The sequence below is a fragment of the Bos indicus x Bos taurus genome, chromosome 15 (genome assembly GCF_003369695.1).
Source record: "Bos indicus x Bos taurus breed Angus x Brahman F1 hybrid chromosome 15, Bos_hybrid_MaternalHap_v2.0, whole genome shotgun sequence".
Taxonomy (NCBI): domain Eukaryota; kingdom Metazoa; phylum Chordata; class Mammalia; order Artiodactyla; family Bovidae; genus Bos; species Bos indicus x Bos taurus.
The window spans coordinates 8,484,484-8,500,841 of record NC_040090.1 but is presented as its reverse complement, the minus strand read 5'-3'; positions in this window follow the sequence as shown (position 1 = coordinate 8,500,841).

Below are 16,358 nucleotides of genomic sequence, written 5' to 3'. Positions count from 1 at the left end.
TGTTAATCACAGCAGTTCCCCTGGGTTTACCATAGTGCCTGGCACTTGGTGGGTGTGTGTGCATATTGAATGTACACGTACATGTGGGTGAAAGGATGGTGGATGGACGGATGGATGGATAACCCAGGCCCTGCTTCTTCTGGCTATAGCCATTTGCTTGGTTACCTTCCTACTCTGCTTTAGCTTCTCCAGTGACAAATGACATAGCTTCTGGATTCCCTTGTGTTGCTAAAACCCTGTGATTCAGAGAGAAGAGGGCTAAAACAGGCCAGGAGCAAGTTAATTTCCACAAGGCAGGCTCCCAACTGTAAACAAAAATTAAGCGAGTATGTGCCAAGTTTCTGGCTGCCAGTTATGCTACAAAGGTGTGACATGACGTTGTCTGATTGACTGACTTCAGATGCCCCCGCATCCTCAGCAAGGTTGGAGCACTCTGCCAGAATGGGGATTCCTGGTCAAAACTTAGCTGGAGGGTTAGCATTCCACAGCAGTTGAGTGGATATTCCCCAGGATGGGTCCCACGGGGAAGTAATAATGGCAGTTGCATCTGTGCTAGGCCTGGTGTCCAGCTGAAGCACCTTCTTTTCAGTTTGGGGCTTCTACCCTCCACCCTCCAAGTCCTCCATTCTACTAGAATGGAAGGTCACTGGAAGTGAATGGAAATAAATTGATACCTAGATAGCGAACTTATTCTGGGCAACCATGGCAAACTCTCCTAATCATCCCAGAAGATTGTAGTTCATTTGGGATCTATACAGAAATTTAAGGAAAGCAGGTTATGTTTCCTTCTTCCCAATTCTTGTGCAATTTGCTCTTGATTGTGCTGATTAGGGTCTCTAGCTCAATGTTGTACAGAAGCAATGAGAGAGGGCGTCTTTATCTTGTTCCTGACTTTAGTGGAACTACGTCTAAAGCTCTATCATTGAGCACAATGCTTGCTTACTTTTTTAATAATGCAGATACACTTGATCAGATTAAGAAAATGCCCTTCTTTTCCTACTTTGCCAAGATTTTTTTTTAATCATGAATACGTGTTGACTTTATTAAGTGCATTCTCTGCATTATTTGAGATGACCCTCTAATTTTTTTCCTTTAATCTGTTACTATGCTATATTATATAATAAATTTTCTGATATTGAACTAACTCTGAATTCCTGAGTTACACATTACTTGATCATGATGTATTTTTTAAAATATATTGCTGAGTCCCACTAGCTGATATTTTATTTAAAATTTTCCTGCTCCAGTTCATAAGTGAGATAGATCTATAATTTCTTTTTTGTATTGGGGCTGTTTTGAAGATCCAATAACAAGATGCTTTGAACATTATATGGCACTCCAAATACTTAGATAATTAATAATTGCCTCCAAGAATCTCTAGACTGGCTCAGGAAGAGGAAGCTCTACCTGGCCAGAAGGTATGTTGGATTCTATACATGAGACAATGTGAGATGCCTGGATGGCACAGTACCTGGAATTCCACAATTCAGAATATATCCATGATTCTTGAGGGTCTTTGGTCCTCAAGAGTCCCATTAATATCCGAGAAGCCCTGAGAGTGGGTTACAGCTGAAGCTAATTTCAGGATTAGCTTCCCAGGAGGCCGGGCAGAGACGGGCTGATTTCAGGATTAGCGTCCCAGGAGGCAGGGCAGAGACGGGCTGATTTCAGGATTAGCGTCCCAGGAGGCAGGGCAGAGACGGGCTGATTTCAGGATTAGCGTCCCAGGAGGCAGGGCAGAGACGGGCTGACTCGCTCACTTTACCAGCACAAGGACCACTTCCGCTGTGGAGATAACACATTAGATGACGGGATCCTTGGCAAGCGAAGGAGTTATAAGTCCATATTCTTCACTATCAATATCAAATCGGCTTGGAGGATGGTGGAGGGTGGGGGACAGTCAAACTCTTTAAACAGATAAACAGAACATCTTCCAGCCAAGTAGTTCTAACATCAAATCATTAAGAAATAGAATTTTATGCCTAGAAGGCATTGTTTGTTTTGTCTAGAACTGTGGCACAGCTCCAGCTTTTGTCCCCAACCAGCACTTTTTATGCACCCTGGAAATGGGATGAGACCTTCTCCTGAGGACCCCAAGAAGACTGGGATTGTAGAAAGAGGCTTGGTATTGGAGCAGAAGACCCACGTCCAAATCCCCACTCTTCCGCTTATGCTGTGATATGAGCCCTTGACTTTGTGTCTAAATCAAGGATAATTATACTGTACCTTCTTGGGTTCTAATAAGGATTAAATATGATAATAAACGCCAGGTCTGGTACACAGTAGATGCTCAGTCAATTCCTTTAGTTGTCTGGGAGCCTGAGGACAATTACATGACCTAAGAGTAATAACGAGTGATGGAAGCAAAGCTGTATCTTGCTCCCACACATCCACACTTAAGACTTCTGACGTATTTAGACCTGGCTCACAGGGTGTCAGTCTCTAGGAAGAGTCAGCCTGGGCTTTGGTCATGGCTCTACGAGAGGAGGGCAGAGACCACGTTGCTAGTTTGTCAGCTCCAGTAGGACCCTCAGAGAAGGACAGCTTGGGTTTGTGAATTATCATGGACCATACAAGGAGCCAGCCTTGATATTTGTGAGACAGGAATCCCATAGAACTTCCCACAATAAAACTTGGATAAGTAGAGGGAGTTCAGTAGACAACCATCTCTGATAGCTTGGGGGTGAGTTCAGAGGAGGGCTTCCGGTGCAACAGGTCCATCCGCTACTTTTGGCCCAGAGATCTATTCCTCTATCCTGTCCTCTCCATTCTCATCATCCATCCATTCACCTATCACCCATCTGTGTATGCGTTCTCATCCATCTGCCCATTCTCCTATCAAATCATCCATCCATCTATCCATCCACCCAACCATCTGCACATTCATCCATCCTTCCATGCATCGATTCAGTTCTCATCTTATTAATAGCAATAATGATAATAATAAAATCATGATGGCTAATGGTTATTCAGTCCTCTTTTTGTGCCAGTCACTGTTTTAGGCTTTTCATAGGTGGAATTTAGTCCTCACAACAAGCCTAAGAGGAAATTTTATTGTTGTTTCCACTTTACAGATAAGAAAACTGAGGCTCAAAAAGAGCAATTCACTTATCAGGATATACCAGAGCCAGGGGCTTCCCTGGTAGCTCAGCCGGTAAAAAAATCTGCCTGTAATGCAGGAGACGCTGGTTTGATTACTGGTCAGGAATATCCCCTGGAGAAGGGATAGGCTACCCACTCCAGTATTCTTGGGCGTCCCTAGTTGCTCAGATGGTAAAGAATTCACCTGCAATGTGGGAGACCTGGGTTCTACCCCTGGGTTGGGAAGATCTACAGGAGGAGGGCATAGCAACCCTCTCCAGTACTCTTGCCTGGTGAATCCCCATGAACAGAGGAGCCTGGTGGGCTACAGTCCATGGGGTCACAGAGAGTCAGACACAACTGAGCGACTAAGCACAGCATAGCACAGCACCAGAGCTAAGATTCAAACCTAGAGCTCTGACTTTAGAGCCCACACACCCAACCGCTGTGTTAAGTGGCCTTCCGAGTACCCACACACTATCCACCCAAGCCCGTGCATCCCTCTCCACTCATTCTCTACTCTCTCACCCATCTTCATTCCCAGCTAGTTGTTTCTCTACCTGTTCTGCTCCTGCTGCTTAGTCACTTCACTTGTGTCCAACTCTGTGTGATCACATGGACTGCAGCCGCCAGGCTCCTCTGTCCATGGGATTCTCCAGGCAAGAATACTGGAGTGGGTTGCATGACCTCCTCCAGGGGATCTTCCCAACCCAGGGGTCAAACCTGGGTCTCCTGCATTTCGGGCAGATTCTTTACCACTGAGCTACCAGGGAAGCTCACCTTTCTATGTACCCGTACATCTATCCATCCACTTGCCCACCCTCCTTTGTACCACCTACACAGCCATCCATCCACCCAACAACCATTCACTAAGCACCTTCTATGCTGAGTGCTGATATTTAGAGATGAATGCTACTTAGCTTCTGACATCAAATGGCTTACTCTTGTGATGGTAAACCGGGAGATGAACCAGTGGGGTAACCCAGTGGTGTCAGTACTAAGGACAAAGTGAGCCTGTGGTGCTATGGCTGACTGGGGAGAAGGGCTCCAGAAGTAGCCTGGGGCAGACCAGGAAAAAACTCTGAGGATGTAAAGGCTGATATGGATGGTCAGAATTATCTTCCAGGCAGAAGGAGCTTCCTGTGCAAAGGCACAGACCCACCTTTTTAATGGGACTTGGAGGGGGATGGCTTCCCCTTCTCTCTGTTAGATTGCAGGAATCAATGCCATGCAAGTCATAGGCAACCTTCTCTGAGTTTGTCAGTGGGGATGGGGAAAAATGAGCTTCCCTGGTGGCTCAGACAGTAAAGAATCTGCCTCCAATGCAGAGACCCAAGTTCGATCCCTGGGTTGGGAAGATCCCCTTGAGCCGGAAATGCAACCCAATCTAGTATTTTTGCCTGGAGCATTTCATGGACAGAGGTGCCCAGGGGGCTACAGTCCATGGGATTGTAAAGAGCTGGACACGACTGTGTGACTAACACACACACACATGGGGACAGGTCTAGAGAAACTGGCCAGCATGGGGAGGCGGGGAGGCTTGAGCCAGCATCAGAGGGGAGACTCGGGGCAGCTCTCTGAAAGAGAAATCCCAGGTTCAGAGTTCCTTTAAGTTCCGCTCACTGTTCGGTTTCGCCTAGAGCCACCCTGCATTTGCTATTCTGTGCACTTTCCACGTATTTGCAAGTTCTGATTGAACAAATACTGGCTGGGGCACAGTGAACCCAAATAATTGTGTGCCTGTCAACGGTACATGTTAATTGGAGAGTTGCAGAGTCCACGGGATGGGTCACAAGGGAGAAGCCAGTTACTCCATGTACCTATTTGAAAGGCTCCCATTCCTGGAAGCCTCACTGGCATTAGAACACTCTGTATTGGTCCGTGTTATCGATTTTTCTCCCGCCTCAGTTGATGGGCTCATTAATTGACAATTACCTTTTTCCCTGTGTTGGGAGAATTGACAACAATGACCTGAAGTGTTCACGTTTCATTTGAGCTGAGCTAAGTCTATATCTGTTTAACCTGTAACAAGTCCCAGCAGGGAACTCTGAGGAGCAGGGGCCTCTAGGGAGGAACCAGGAGTGCTGGGAATGAACTTGGGTCCTACTGGGTGCAGACTCAGGTGTGAAGCATGCAGGGGCCTCAGCATGAAGGATAAAAGGATGGAGGGGGAGAGCTGGGTGGGACCAGGCGGAGACTAAGGCTGACGCAAAAGCTCAAAGTGGAACCAATTCACATTTGGCTCCAGTGGGCAGTGAAAGGGGGCACCAACCATTTATTGAGCACCTATGATGTTCCTACTATGTTCCAGGCACTCGCTAATAGTTCTTGATTGCATTCCACATTAATTTTTTGATACTACCAACATGCTATGTGTGTGTGTGTGTGTGTGTGTGTGTGTGTGTTAAGCTGCTTCAGTCGTGCCTGACTCTTTGTGACCCTATGGGCTGTAGCCCACCCATGGGGCTCCTCTGTCCATGGGATTCTCCAGGCAAGAATACCGGAGTGGGTTTCCATGCTCTGCTCCAGGGAATCTTCCCAACCTGGGGATCGAACCCTCATCTCTTATGTCTCCCACATTGGCAGGCAGGTTCTTTACCACTAGCGCCACCTGGGAAGCCTTATGTATCTGTATGTACGCTTTATATATGGAAACGTCAGATTTTTTGCAACCCCCACGAAATCGATTGTTGTCCGCTCGGCGGGGACATGGCCCCTACTGAGAATGTCTAGTGTAGGAAACTGAGGCTCATAGACTTGGTGGGGGTGGGGTCTCACTCCGGACACCCTGAAGTAAAGGATGAACATCTGACTTGGATTCAAGGCTCCACTCTTTTTCTTACTATTTGAGTTAAGCTGTCTGTACCTCAGTCTCCTCATCTGGTAAATGGAATTAGAAACAGGACTCCCCTTACATTGGATGCTAATGATAATTCAGTTAAGTAATACATACACAGTACTTAGCACATGATAATAATAGCTCCCAAAAGGGACTTCACTGGTGGTCCAGTGGCTAAGACTCTATGCTCCTGGTACAGGGAGCCCGGGTTCAATCCCTGGTCAAAGATCTAGATCCCACACGCCTCAACAAAGAATGAAGTTCCCGTGGGCCAAAACTAAGACCAGACGCAGCCAAAAAGAAAAAAAAAAAGCTCTCAATAAATTGTATTCATGACTATACTCATCTCCTCCAGATCTCACTGTCTGGTGGATGGGTGTTTCTGGCATGTCCTCTGCTCTTCAGGGGCACGGGCTTGTCTTATCGATCTGGGTGACTCTGGCCCTGGTTCTCACTGCTGTGTGAACCGTCAGCTCTGGAGCAGGTTGACTCTGGCTGGGAGCAGGCCAAGCAGCAGGGAAAGGGTCAGGACCCACAGGGGCTGCCCACAAGCACCTGGGGGCCACGTGTTCCTCTGGGAACGCCGTGTCCAGCCACCGAGAGGAAATTGCTGTTTTAGCCTCTGCAGCTGTCCGAGCAACATCAGAGACTTTCTTAAACTCCTTAAGTGGCCTTGCCAGCTCATCTGCCCAGCTGACCCAAGGGGCCCAAGAAGACTGAAGTGCTTTGCTTGGAGGAGGGCAACCTCCCTTCCCACTGCCTGAGGGTCAGGGCTCGATGGCTGGGTGTTGGCCATTGTCAGTTCTGCCTCTTAGCTCAGCCAGGAGCTCAGAGACACTGGCACAGTCTCAGGAGCTGGCCTGCCTGGAGGGCCACGCCTTGCAGCCCAGATCTTACAAAAGCTTCCCGCATGCTTTGCCCTGGGAGCTGGCTACTCCAGTCTAGCCAACATCAAGGAGACTCTTGCCCATTTTTTAACAGCTAAAGATTTTAAATTTGAAATAAGTGAAGAGGCCCTGTTCCTACCCGACTGGTGTGGGCCTTCTCTGCCACTCAGCCTCATCTCTTGATCAGTAAGTTTATCCTCATACCGTCCTGCAGAAAACCACCTCATCACAAACCAATCCAGGAGGCACAAGCCACAGACATGACTTGGCTTGGTGCACTGGTTTCCAATTATTTTTAAGCTGTTTATCCCTTTTTTCAAATGAAATTTAATGTAGAAGCCCAATTGATATGTCAGAGGAATAAATATCTGTAATGTGCAACAGGAACAGAAATTAACCCATGTGTGAATATCACATCTCCTGCCATCCCACGCTTTCTGCTTTCTGGACAGCCTTTCAAGGGCTCTGCTCTGTGTGAGCAATCACTACAGCCCAGACATGCTCCTTCTTTCCCGGCAACTCCCTCTGCCAACCCCCAGAATCCCTAGCACCCCCAGGACACAATGAGAAAGTTCCTGGTTGGTGCTGTGTGCTAAGTCACTTCAGTCATGTCTGGCTCTTTATGACCCTATGGACTGTAGCTCGCCAAGCTCCTCTGGTCCATGGGATTCTCCAAGCAAGAATGCTGGAGTGGGTTGCAATGCCCTCCTCCAGGGGATTTTCCTGATTCAGGGATCGAACTCACATCTGTCTCATAAGTCTCCTGCATTGGTGGCCAGGTTCTTAACCACTTGTGCCATCTGGAAAGGCCCTAGTTGGTGGTGAGATGGGTATAAATCCTAGTCCAGCACTCACTGGCTGGGTCACCAAGCAAGTACCTGAGCCTCTCAGAGCTTGCAGTTTGCCATCTATTAGACAAAAAAAAACCAATTGCATTCACCTCCCTCTGTGTTGCTCAGAGGACAGAAGGGATTTGTAAATGTAAAAACAAACCCTGAAGGGCTGTCTTCGGAATTAAAAAAAACACCTCGCTGAATTTTGTGTCCCGCCCCCTCCTCCCCTTATTTTTTGTTTTCAGGTTGTAGGTGGCAGAAGCAGACCTTCCTTTAACTGGTGAGGAGTAAGCTCTGGGGAAAAAAAAAAAAAAAAACTGTTTCTGTTTTTGCTTGGAAAAAAAAACAAAAAAGACAAATGCTTTCCCTCCCCGCTCTGTGGAACAGAGCCTGCTCCGAGCTCTGTTCTGAACACTGGGTTCCAGGGCTGGAAGCCACTCTGGGTGTCCAAACGTCCCTGCTTGGCTTTGTCTGTGTGGCTCGATTCTACACAGGAGGGATTTCAGCCACTGACGCTGGAGCTTGGAGGCCTCTCAGGAGGTTTGCTGGGATTCAGGGCGGGATGGGAGCACCCGACCACCACCAGTACCAGTTTTAGGTTCTGCCCAGATGTCTCCCTCCCTGGATGCACTTCCAAGATGCCTGCCCCGTGGAGGAACTGGGTCCAGTGCAGGAGTCCTGGGACACCTCTAAGCGGCAGGCTTCCCATGCCCCTCACAGAGAAGGGGGCTAAGAGGGGGGCCTGCAGGGTGGGTCTGGAGCCCTGCACTGCCCAGAAACAGAGAGAGACACCAGCAGGGCAAATGGAAGCCACTTGCTTATGGCAGTTTGGGACGGAAGACCAGCAGGGAACTGGTGACTGCCCAGGGTGTCTGTGTCAGGCCTTGCAAGCTCTTGCTAAATGGCTGCTTATTACAGCCTTAGATGGCTTAGGACGGCAAGTGTGATTGTCCCCTTCTACAGATGGGCATGAGTTTGAGTAAACTCTGGGAGATGGTGAAGGACAGGGAAGCTTGGTGTGCTATAAACAGTCCACGGGGTCACAAAAAGTCAGACACTGCTTAGCAACTGAACAGCGACAGGTGGGGAAATGGAGGCCCAGAGGAGTTAAGCGAGCTACCTGTGACCCCAGAACTAATGCCTCTGGTGGAGCCAGGATGGCCCGAAGAACCTAGTGTTGAGTGAGCTGGGGAGACGCTGGGAAGGGGGTGCACAGAGTCAGGATGGAGCTGGGTCTCAGAATTCTGGTGCCCCTCAGGTCAAGGTGATCTGAACCAGCTGACTAGTGGGGAGCACCATCCCTGGCTTACTGAGGCCCGAACGGGCTGACACGCTTGGAAGCGCGGAGGGACAGGGCAGACTCTGTCCTCAGGAAGAGCACAGAGTATAAAACCCCTGGAGGAGGAAAAGGCAACTCCAGTATTCTTGCCTTGAGAATCCCATGGGCAGAGGAGCCTGGTGGGCTACAGTCCATGGGGCCACAAAAAGTCGGACACGACTGAACGACTAGAGTACAAAACAGGCCGTGGGAGTAACCCTAAAGCAGAGAGGACGGTGCCGGCACAGAGACGTGTGTGGAGGGCCGTGGGCAAGAGGAGCACCGACGGGATCAGAGGAGGCCGGCGGAGCCCGGCCTTGGGAAGGTGGGGAGAAGGAAGGCTGGCGGTGCTGTGGAAGAGTTCTGACCACGGAGTCACTGATCGCACGGTGTGTTGCTGCTCGGGTCCCGTGGACAGCACCCTTCACACTGGGTCTTTCTTCCTTCAGGTGTGACCTTGGTCAGGGGCTGGGGCTCCCCTTCACGTCACCACTCCCATCATTCTAGATGCCCAGGGCCCCCTGCCTCTGGTTGGGGGAAAGTTGTGGACTTGGAGTGATCTGCTTGGGGTGGTTTGAGGGGGGACTGGGCTGTCCCCAGGCTCCAGTGGGTGTCAGCGCAGACCGGAGGCTTGACCAGTGACCTCTCGTCCTGTCCCCTGGTGGTTCACACCGACAGCAATGGAAAGGGAAACCCAGGGCTCATGTGGCATCCTTGAGGCTCCCGGCGCTGGTAACAGGCCTCCCTGGTCCAGCTAGAACTCACAGTGTCTCCACCTCCTGTTCTCCTGGGTCTTCCCTTCCTCCCTCCAGTTCACCCTCATCCACAGTGGGATGTTCACTCTGCAAGGATTTATCCCAAAGTTGTTCAGACCCAGCACTCTGGAGCCAGCCTGCTGGGTTAGGGTCCCACCTCTGAACTAGCTATTTGACTTGAGACAGGTTAACTTATGCTTCAGTTTTCTCATCTGTAAAGTGGCTATAATAATAGGACCCACCTCCTAGACTTGTGGAGGGGATTAGGTCCCAAAGCTTACATGTTTTCTGGGACTTAACATTGTCTTCCAGGTGGTGAGACATTACAGATGTTATCCCCAGGGAATTCTCAGTGTTGGTACGATGGTGTTTAGAGTAGGGGCTAGTTAGATGGTGGGAGTAATGGTGTTTAGAATGCTGGTGAACTAAATGGGGAGAGGAGAGAACAGTCCCATTGGAGGGTTTAAAACCTAAATTCTGAGATGAGGAAGGTACAGAAGGAGAAACAGGTGGTAGGTCCAGAGCCTAACACAGCATCTGGGCAAATAATGTAGGACTGGACAGGAGGGAGGAGGAGGAAAGGTGTTCCAGGGGACGGACCTGGCTGGGCAAAAGCTTGGAGGCAGGAAGCTTAGGGTGGGGCCCAGAAGGGCACACACACGGTTGATGCTGGGCACGGGTCCGTGAAAAAGCTTTCTGCAGTGCCTAGCATATGTGCGGTTAAGCGAGCCAGGGACCACGCTGGGGGCTCCCACAGCTGATCTCATGCACTCCTCACATCATCCCTGTGAGTCCCATTACTACCTGCATTTCATAAATGAGGAAACTGAGCCAGCTCAGAGAGCAGAGCTCCTTCCCCAAGATCACTCCCGTTAAATGATGTCTCTGGTCCATCTGTCTACAGAGCTGGTGACCTTCCCAGCGCCCCACGCTGTCACTCGGGCAATAGGAGGAGAGTCGGTTGGGGGCCAGGCCCTAGGACTTGGAGAGCTCCAGGGACGTGTTTCAGATCCATCAGTTTTTTTTTTTGAGATTTTTCTTTTTTTGATGTGGGCCATTTTTAAAGGTTTATGAATTTGTTACACATTACTTGTTTCATATTTCAGTTTTTTGGCTGCAAGGCACGTGGCATCTTAGCTCCCCGAACAGGGGTCAAACCCACACCTCTGCACTGAAAGGTGAAGACTTAGCCACTGGACCACCAGGGAAGTCCCCAACTCCACCCTTCTTGTGGAAGGCCAGCCACCCACCAGGGCCTCACATGTTTGGAGTGACCACCAGTATCCTTTGGCAACAAGGAAACCTAGATTCTCAGCCATGGATCTTACGCTCTGAGACTTTGTCAGGGGCGGGACTCTACGTGGTTGCTTTATCCAGCTCCCAGCTATAAATTTTTCTGTGGACGCATTTGCTTATCTGCACAGCTCACGATCAGCACATCAGGTACCACCCTGTTGATTTGAGTCTAATCAAGGCTTGACTGAGTGGCAAACGTCCACCTTCCAGTCTTTGTTGGTCCCACAAACTTTCAGAGCAGCAGTTCTCAACTCTGGTACCAATGAAAATTAACTGGGAACCTTAGAAAATACTGATGCCCCAGCCTTCTGCTCTGTGGGAAGGCTCCAGGGGGAGGCATTTTCAAAGCTCCCCAAGGTTGAGAGCATCGCTTTAGAGAAACCCACTGGAATAGGCTGTGGACCCTCTGAGCACGGCAGGTGTGCCTCATGCATACCCACTCACATCAGCCTAATCCACCCTATCAAAGCCCACGAAACACAAATCAAAATGTGCCTGCTGGCCAGAGAACGGGTCTTTGCCAAATGCAGCTGAGCCTTGTGGACTTGTGTCCTGGGGTGAGTTCTAACTGTGTCAGTGCCATTGTGACTTCAGAGTCACCCTGGCCTGGCATTATTCCTCTGCCATCTCACCCATGATAGCCGAAGCCCCACTGAGACTTTTATTGTCTGTGTTATACTGTTGAACAGGAGCCTTAGATGCTTGTGGTCATGATTTTGAAATATTAAATTACACCAAGCACTAGGGGCTATGTTTTCTGTTACAAGACAGGTTAATTGCTGCTCTTCATCTTTAATTTTAAGATTTAAGCCGGTTTCTCAGTTAGCTCTAATTGGTAGTGTTTCGACAGCCCTCCCTGACCTCACAAGCCTTTGATATGGTTTAGAAATCCTTTTATGGGAGCCCTTTTTTTCTTGTGCCCTGCACATTTAATAGATTTGTATTTCCTCAGTCATCTTTCCTTCTGTGGAGATATTTCAAAATCACACCATGTGTCTGCAGGGAATAAATGCCTCCTCTGCAGCAAATGTTTTTTTACAGCGATCGGCAAAAGAGGATTAATTGCCCCCATTCACACACACCTCTTACTTGCTGTGTTCCGTTTTCATACAAAGATTTTTTTAATCCTTTCTTCTGTAGCTGGGCTGAATTTGTCTGTAAATGCACGTGCTCTTCAAGTGATGTTTCTGGAATAGATCTGAAGGAAGCGTCCTCTCCAATCACTATTTTATAGATAATAATATCACCACGATAATGCATTATGTGTCAGGGGAGAGCACTCACGGGAAGATGGGAATGCGGGGTGATAATGAGGCCCCCGTCCCTGGAGGTGTTCAAGCACAGTTTGGAAGCAGCTTGTCTGGCATATTTTAGAGGCAAATACAGTCTAAGAACTAAGAGGTTTTAGAGTCAGGAAAACTTGAGTTTAAATCTCTACCACTTACTGATCCTGTGACCTTGGCAACTTATGAGCCATACTGAGCCTCCGTTTCCTAGTCTATAAAATAGAGTTAATAATAACACTTACCATATAAAGTTACAGTGGAACTGAGTGAAATAATACCTGGCCCTTGCTGCTGCTAAGTCACTTCAGTCATGTCCAACTCTGTGCGACCCCATAGATGGCATCCCACCAGGCTCCCCTGTCCCTGGGATTCTCCAGGCAAGAACACTGGAGTGGGTTGCCATTTCCTTCTCCAATGCATGAAAGCGAAACGTGAAAGTGAAGTCTCTCAGTCGTATCCAACTCTTAGCGACCCCATGGACTGCGGCCTACCAGGCTCCTCCATCCATGAGATTTTCCAGGCAAGAGTACTGGAGTGAGGTGCCATTGCCTTCTCCATGAATGTGGCTTAATCTTATTAAACACTATAAACAGCAGCCAGGCTTCAGAAACAGAGGAAGGTTGGGAATAGGGAAGAGAGCAACATAAGCTGTCTCCATTATCAAGATTTCCCTGGTGGCCCAGTAGGTAAGAATCCTCCTGCCAATGCACGGGGCACGGATTCGATTCCTGGTCGGGGAAGAGTCCACTTGCTGTGGGGCAACTTACTCCTGTGCCACAAATACTGAAGGCCACATGCCCTAGAGCCTGTGCTCCACAAGAGAAGCCACTGCAGTGAGAAGCTTGCGCACCTCAGCTAGAGTAGCCCCTACTCGCTACAACTAGAAAAAGCAGCATGCAACGACAAAGATCCAATGCAGCCAAAAAATCGCAACAACGTAAATAAAAACAACTTAAGGTCTCTCCATTAGCTTCAATCCCAGAACTCAATGGCCCATCATTTGCAAAGTGCTCTCATGTCTGTAACCTCAGTTTATCCTTAGCCCAGCTCCACAACACAAAGGTTCTACGTTCATAACAGTCCTTTATCCAGACTAAACAAGTGTGAAGAAACGGAGGCTCAGAAAAGTGAAACGACTTGCCTAAATGATACAGCATTAGGATAGAGCCACTAGAATCCAAACTCACACACACCCTTGTTACCTGCTGTGCCCTCAAGGCCAGCACTATCATCTCTCTGCTCCATTGTTATTACTGTTGTTGTTGATGCTCAGTTGCTGTCTTGACTGATTCTTTGTGACCCCATGGACTGCAGAAAGCCAGGCTCTGCGTCCTTCACTATCTCCCAGAGTTTGTTCAAATTCATGTTTGAGTCAGCCATCTAACCATCTTATCCTCTGTCACCCTCTTCTTTCTCAGCATCCTGCCCTCCATCTTTCTCAGCATCAGGGTCTTTTCCAGTGAATCAGCTCTTTCCACCTGGTGGCCAAAGTATAGGAACTTCAACTTTGGCATCAGTCCTTCCAGTGAATATTCAGGATTGATTTCCTTTAGAATGGACTGGTTTGATCTTGCTGTCCAAGAGACTCTCAAGAGTCTTCTCCAGCACCACAATTCAAAAGCATCAATTCTTCAGCACTCAGCCTTCTTTACAGTCCAACTCACATTCATACATGACTACTGGGAAAACCATAACTTTGCCTATACGGACCTTTGTCAGCAAAATGATATATTTGCTTTTTAGTACACACTCTCTAGGTTTGTCATAGCTTTCCTTCGAAGAAGCAAGAGTCTTTTACTTTCATGGCTGCAGTTACATCCACAGTGATTTTAGAGTCCCCAAAAATAAAATCTGTCACTGCTTCCACTTTTTCCCTTTCTATTTGCCATGAAGTAATAGGAACAGATGCCATGTTTTGTGTTTTTTTTTTTTTAATGTTGAGTTTTAAGCCAGCTTTTCGTTATCCCTTTGCTTTATTATAAAGTTACCTTTCTAAAAAAGATTTTTTAGTGTGGGTCATTTTTAAAGTCTTTATTGAACTTGTTACAATATTGTTTCTGTTTCGTGTTTTGGTTTCTTGGCTGCAAGGCTTGTGGGATCTTAGCTCACTAACCAGGAATTGAACCCACACCCCCTGCATTGAAAGGCAAAGTCTTAACCATTGGACCACCAGGGAAGTCCCTAAAGTTATTTCTTAATACCCTAGGATCCTCCTTAGCTGGGTGGGCCTGCTCTTGGTCTGCCCAAATTCTCATTCTGAAGGTGATGCATACCAATTCAAATGCAGGACTCGGAGCTGTTTCTTTTATTCCCACATATGTAGGGCAATCAAGCAGCTCAATAATAATAATAATACATAATGTCAGATACTTATAATGCCCTTGTTTCATGTGGCCGTCTTAGAATTTTAATTTGATACAAGGAACATTATTACTCCATATTCATTAAATCGCATGTTAACCTCTTTTAAAAACCCTTTTTCCGGCAATAACAGAGGACAATTTTACACGAGGTAAGTCATTTGGGGAAGAAGATGTATTCAATAGGTTTTCTCCAGCATCGTTATGGTCCCGGCTGAACCCCCATCTCCTCTCCCACGCTTCTGGTCTCCCCTGTCTCTGTTCACAGTGTAAAGTTCAGGAGGCCGTTTATATGGGGGCTGGGGGCTCATGGACGCAGCTGCAGAACGGGCCTCCACAGTTCTGATCAAGGCTGGCTCCCAAGAGAGACCCTTGGCAGAGAGTCAGCCCTTTGTGCCAATGTTATCCTAGTGGGAATCTCTAAGGGCTCATAATCATAAAAGGTTGAGAGGAAAGAAGGGACCAGATCAGGGCTGGGGAGGGGGCTGCAGTGAAGGATGAATGGGAGAGATTCTGCCTCTCCTTCAAGGAGTCTACACTCCAACAGCTGGGTTGGAAAAGCTTGAACGTGGATCAAACTTGGTTAACTTCAGGAGGGGGGACCCTGTCTAAAGACATTGAAATCCACTAACTCTCCTCCGACCTCACATTACATCACACACACACACACACACACACACTCACATACACACACACCCCAAAGGAGACAAACCTACAGGCCTAATCCAGCCCTCATTGTCCCTGTTGCTGACCTCTGGCTAAACCAGTTGTTCTATCTTCCAGCAATGCTTCCAAAGCTCCCTGGGCTTCAGGGTGAGGGGTCTCACTCTGTCTCTAAACTGGGATTTCTTTTTTTTCCATTTGGCTGCTCTGGATCTTAGTTGTGATACGTGGGATCTAGTTGCCTGACCAGGGATGGAAACTGGGTCTCCCCCCGCCCCCGCCAATTGCCACCGCACTGAGAGCGAGGAATCTTAACCACTGGGCCACCAGGGGAGTCCATTAACTGGGCTTTCTAATGGATTCTGCACAGGTTGAAGCAAGAATTCTGAGCCCCAGCACCACCCTGAACCCGTCCTGTCTCCTCATTTCGCACATTAGGAAACTAAGTTCCAGAGAAATTTAGAATCTCCTTCCAGGCATGGTGCTGAGTCGGAACCAGAATCCAATTCTAACACCACCTCAGCGCGCACTTCCACATGCACGAGTCCTGCGATAAAGCCAGCACCAGAACATCTACTGGAGGGGAGCTAGAGTTTACTGTGTCCTTACAATGTTCCAGAAACTCATTCTAACCCGTACCCACCCCCTCCGGTAGTTCTAATAACAATTTCATACGGTCACTATTACTGACCCATTCTATGGATAAGATCACTGGGGTCAGAGAGTCGAGGCTCTTGCAGGAGGTCAGCTGCTGAGCTGGGCTTGACCCAGGCCCCTGCTGTCCTCAGCCTCTGCCCTTCAGCCTGTGCTTCACTGCCGGGAACTGAATGCCCGGAGCCTCTGTTGACTTCTCTGTGAAACTGAGCTCCTCATTCTTGTCCAGACTAATTTATGCTAGTGGTTCAAGTCAAAGGGATATAATAATTCTTGGCAACATCAAAAATGCTGTAAAAACACACGACTTTGTACTAATGTCATTATAAAATGTGGACGAATTATTTGTTTTTGTTTTTTAATGTTGTAAAAATTCTGTCAGGAAA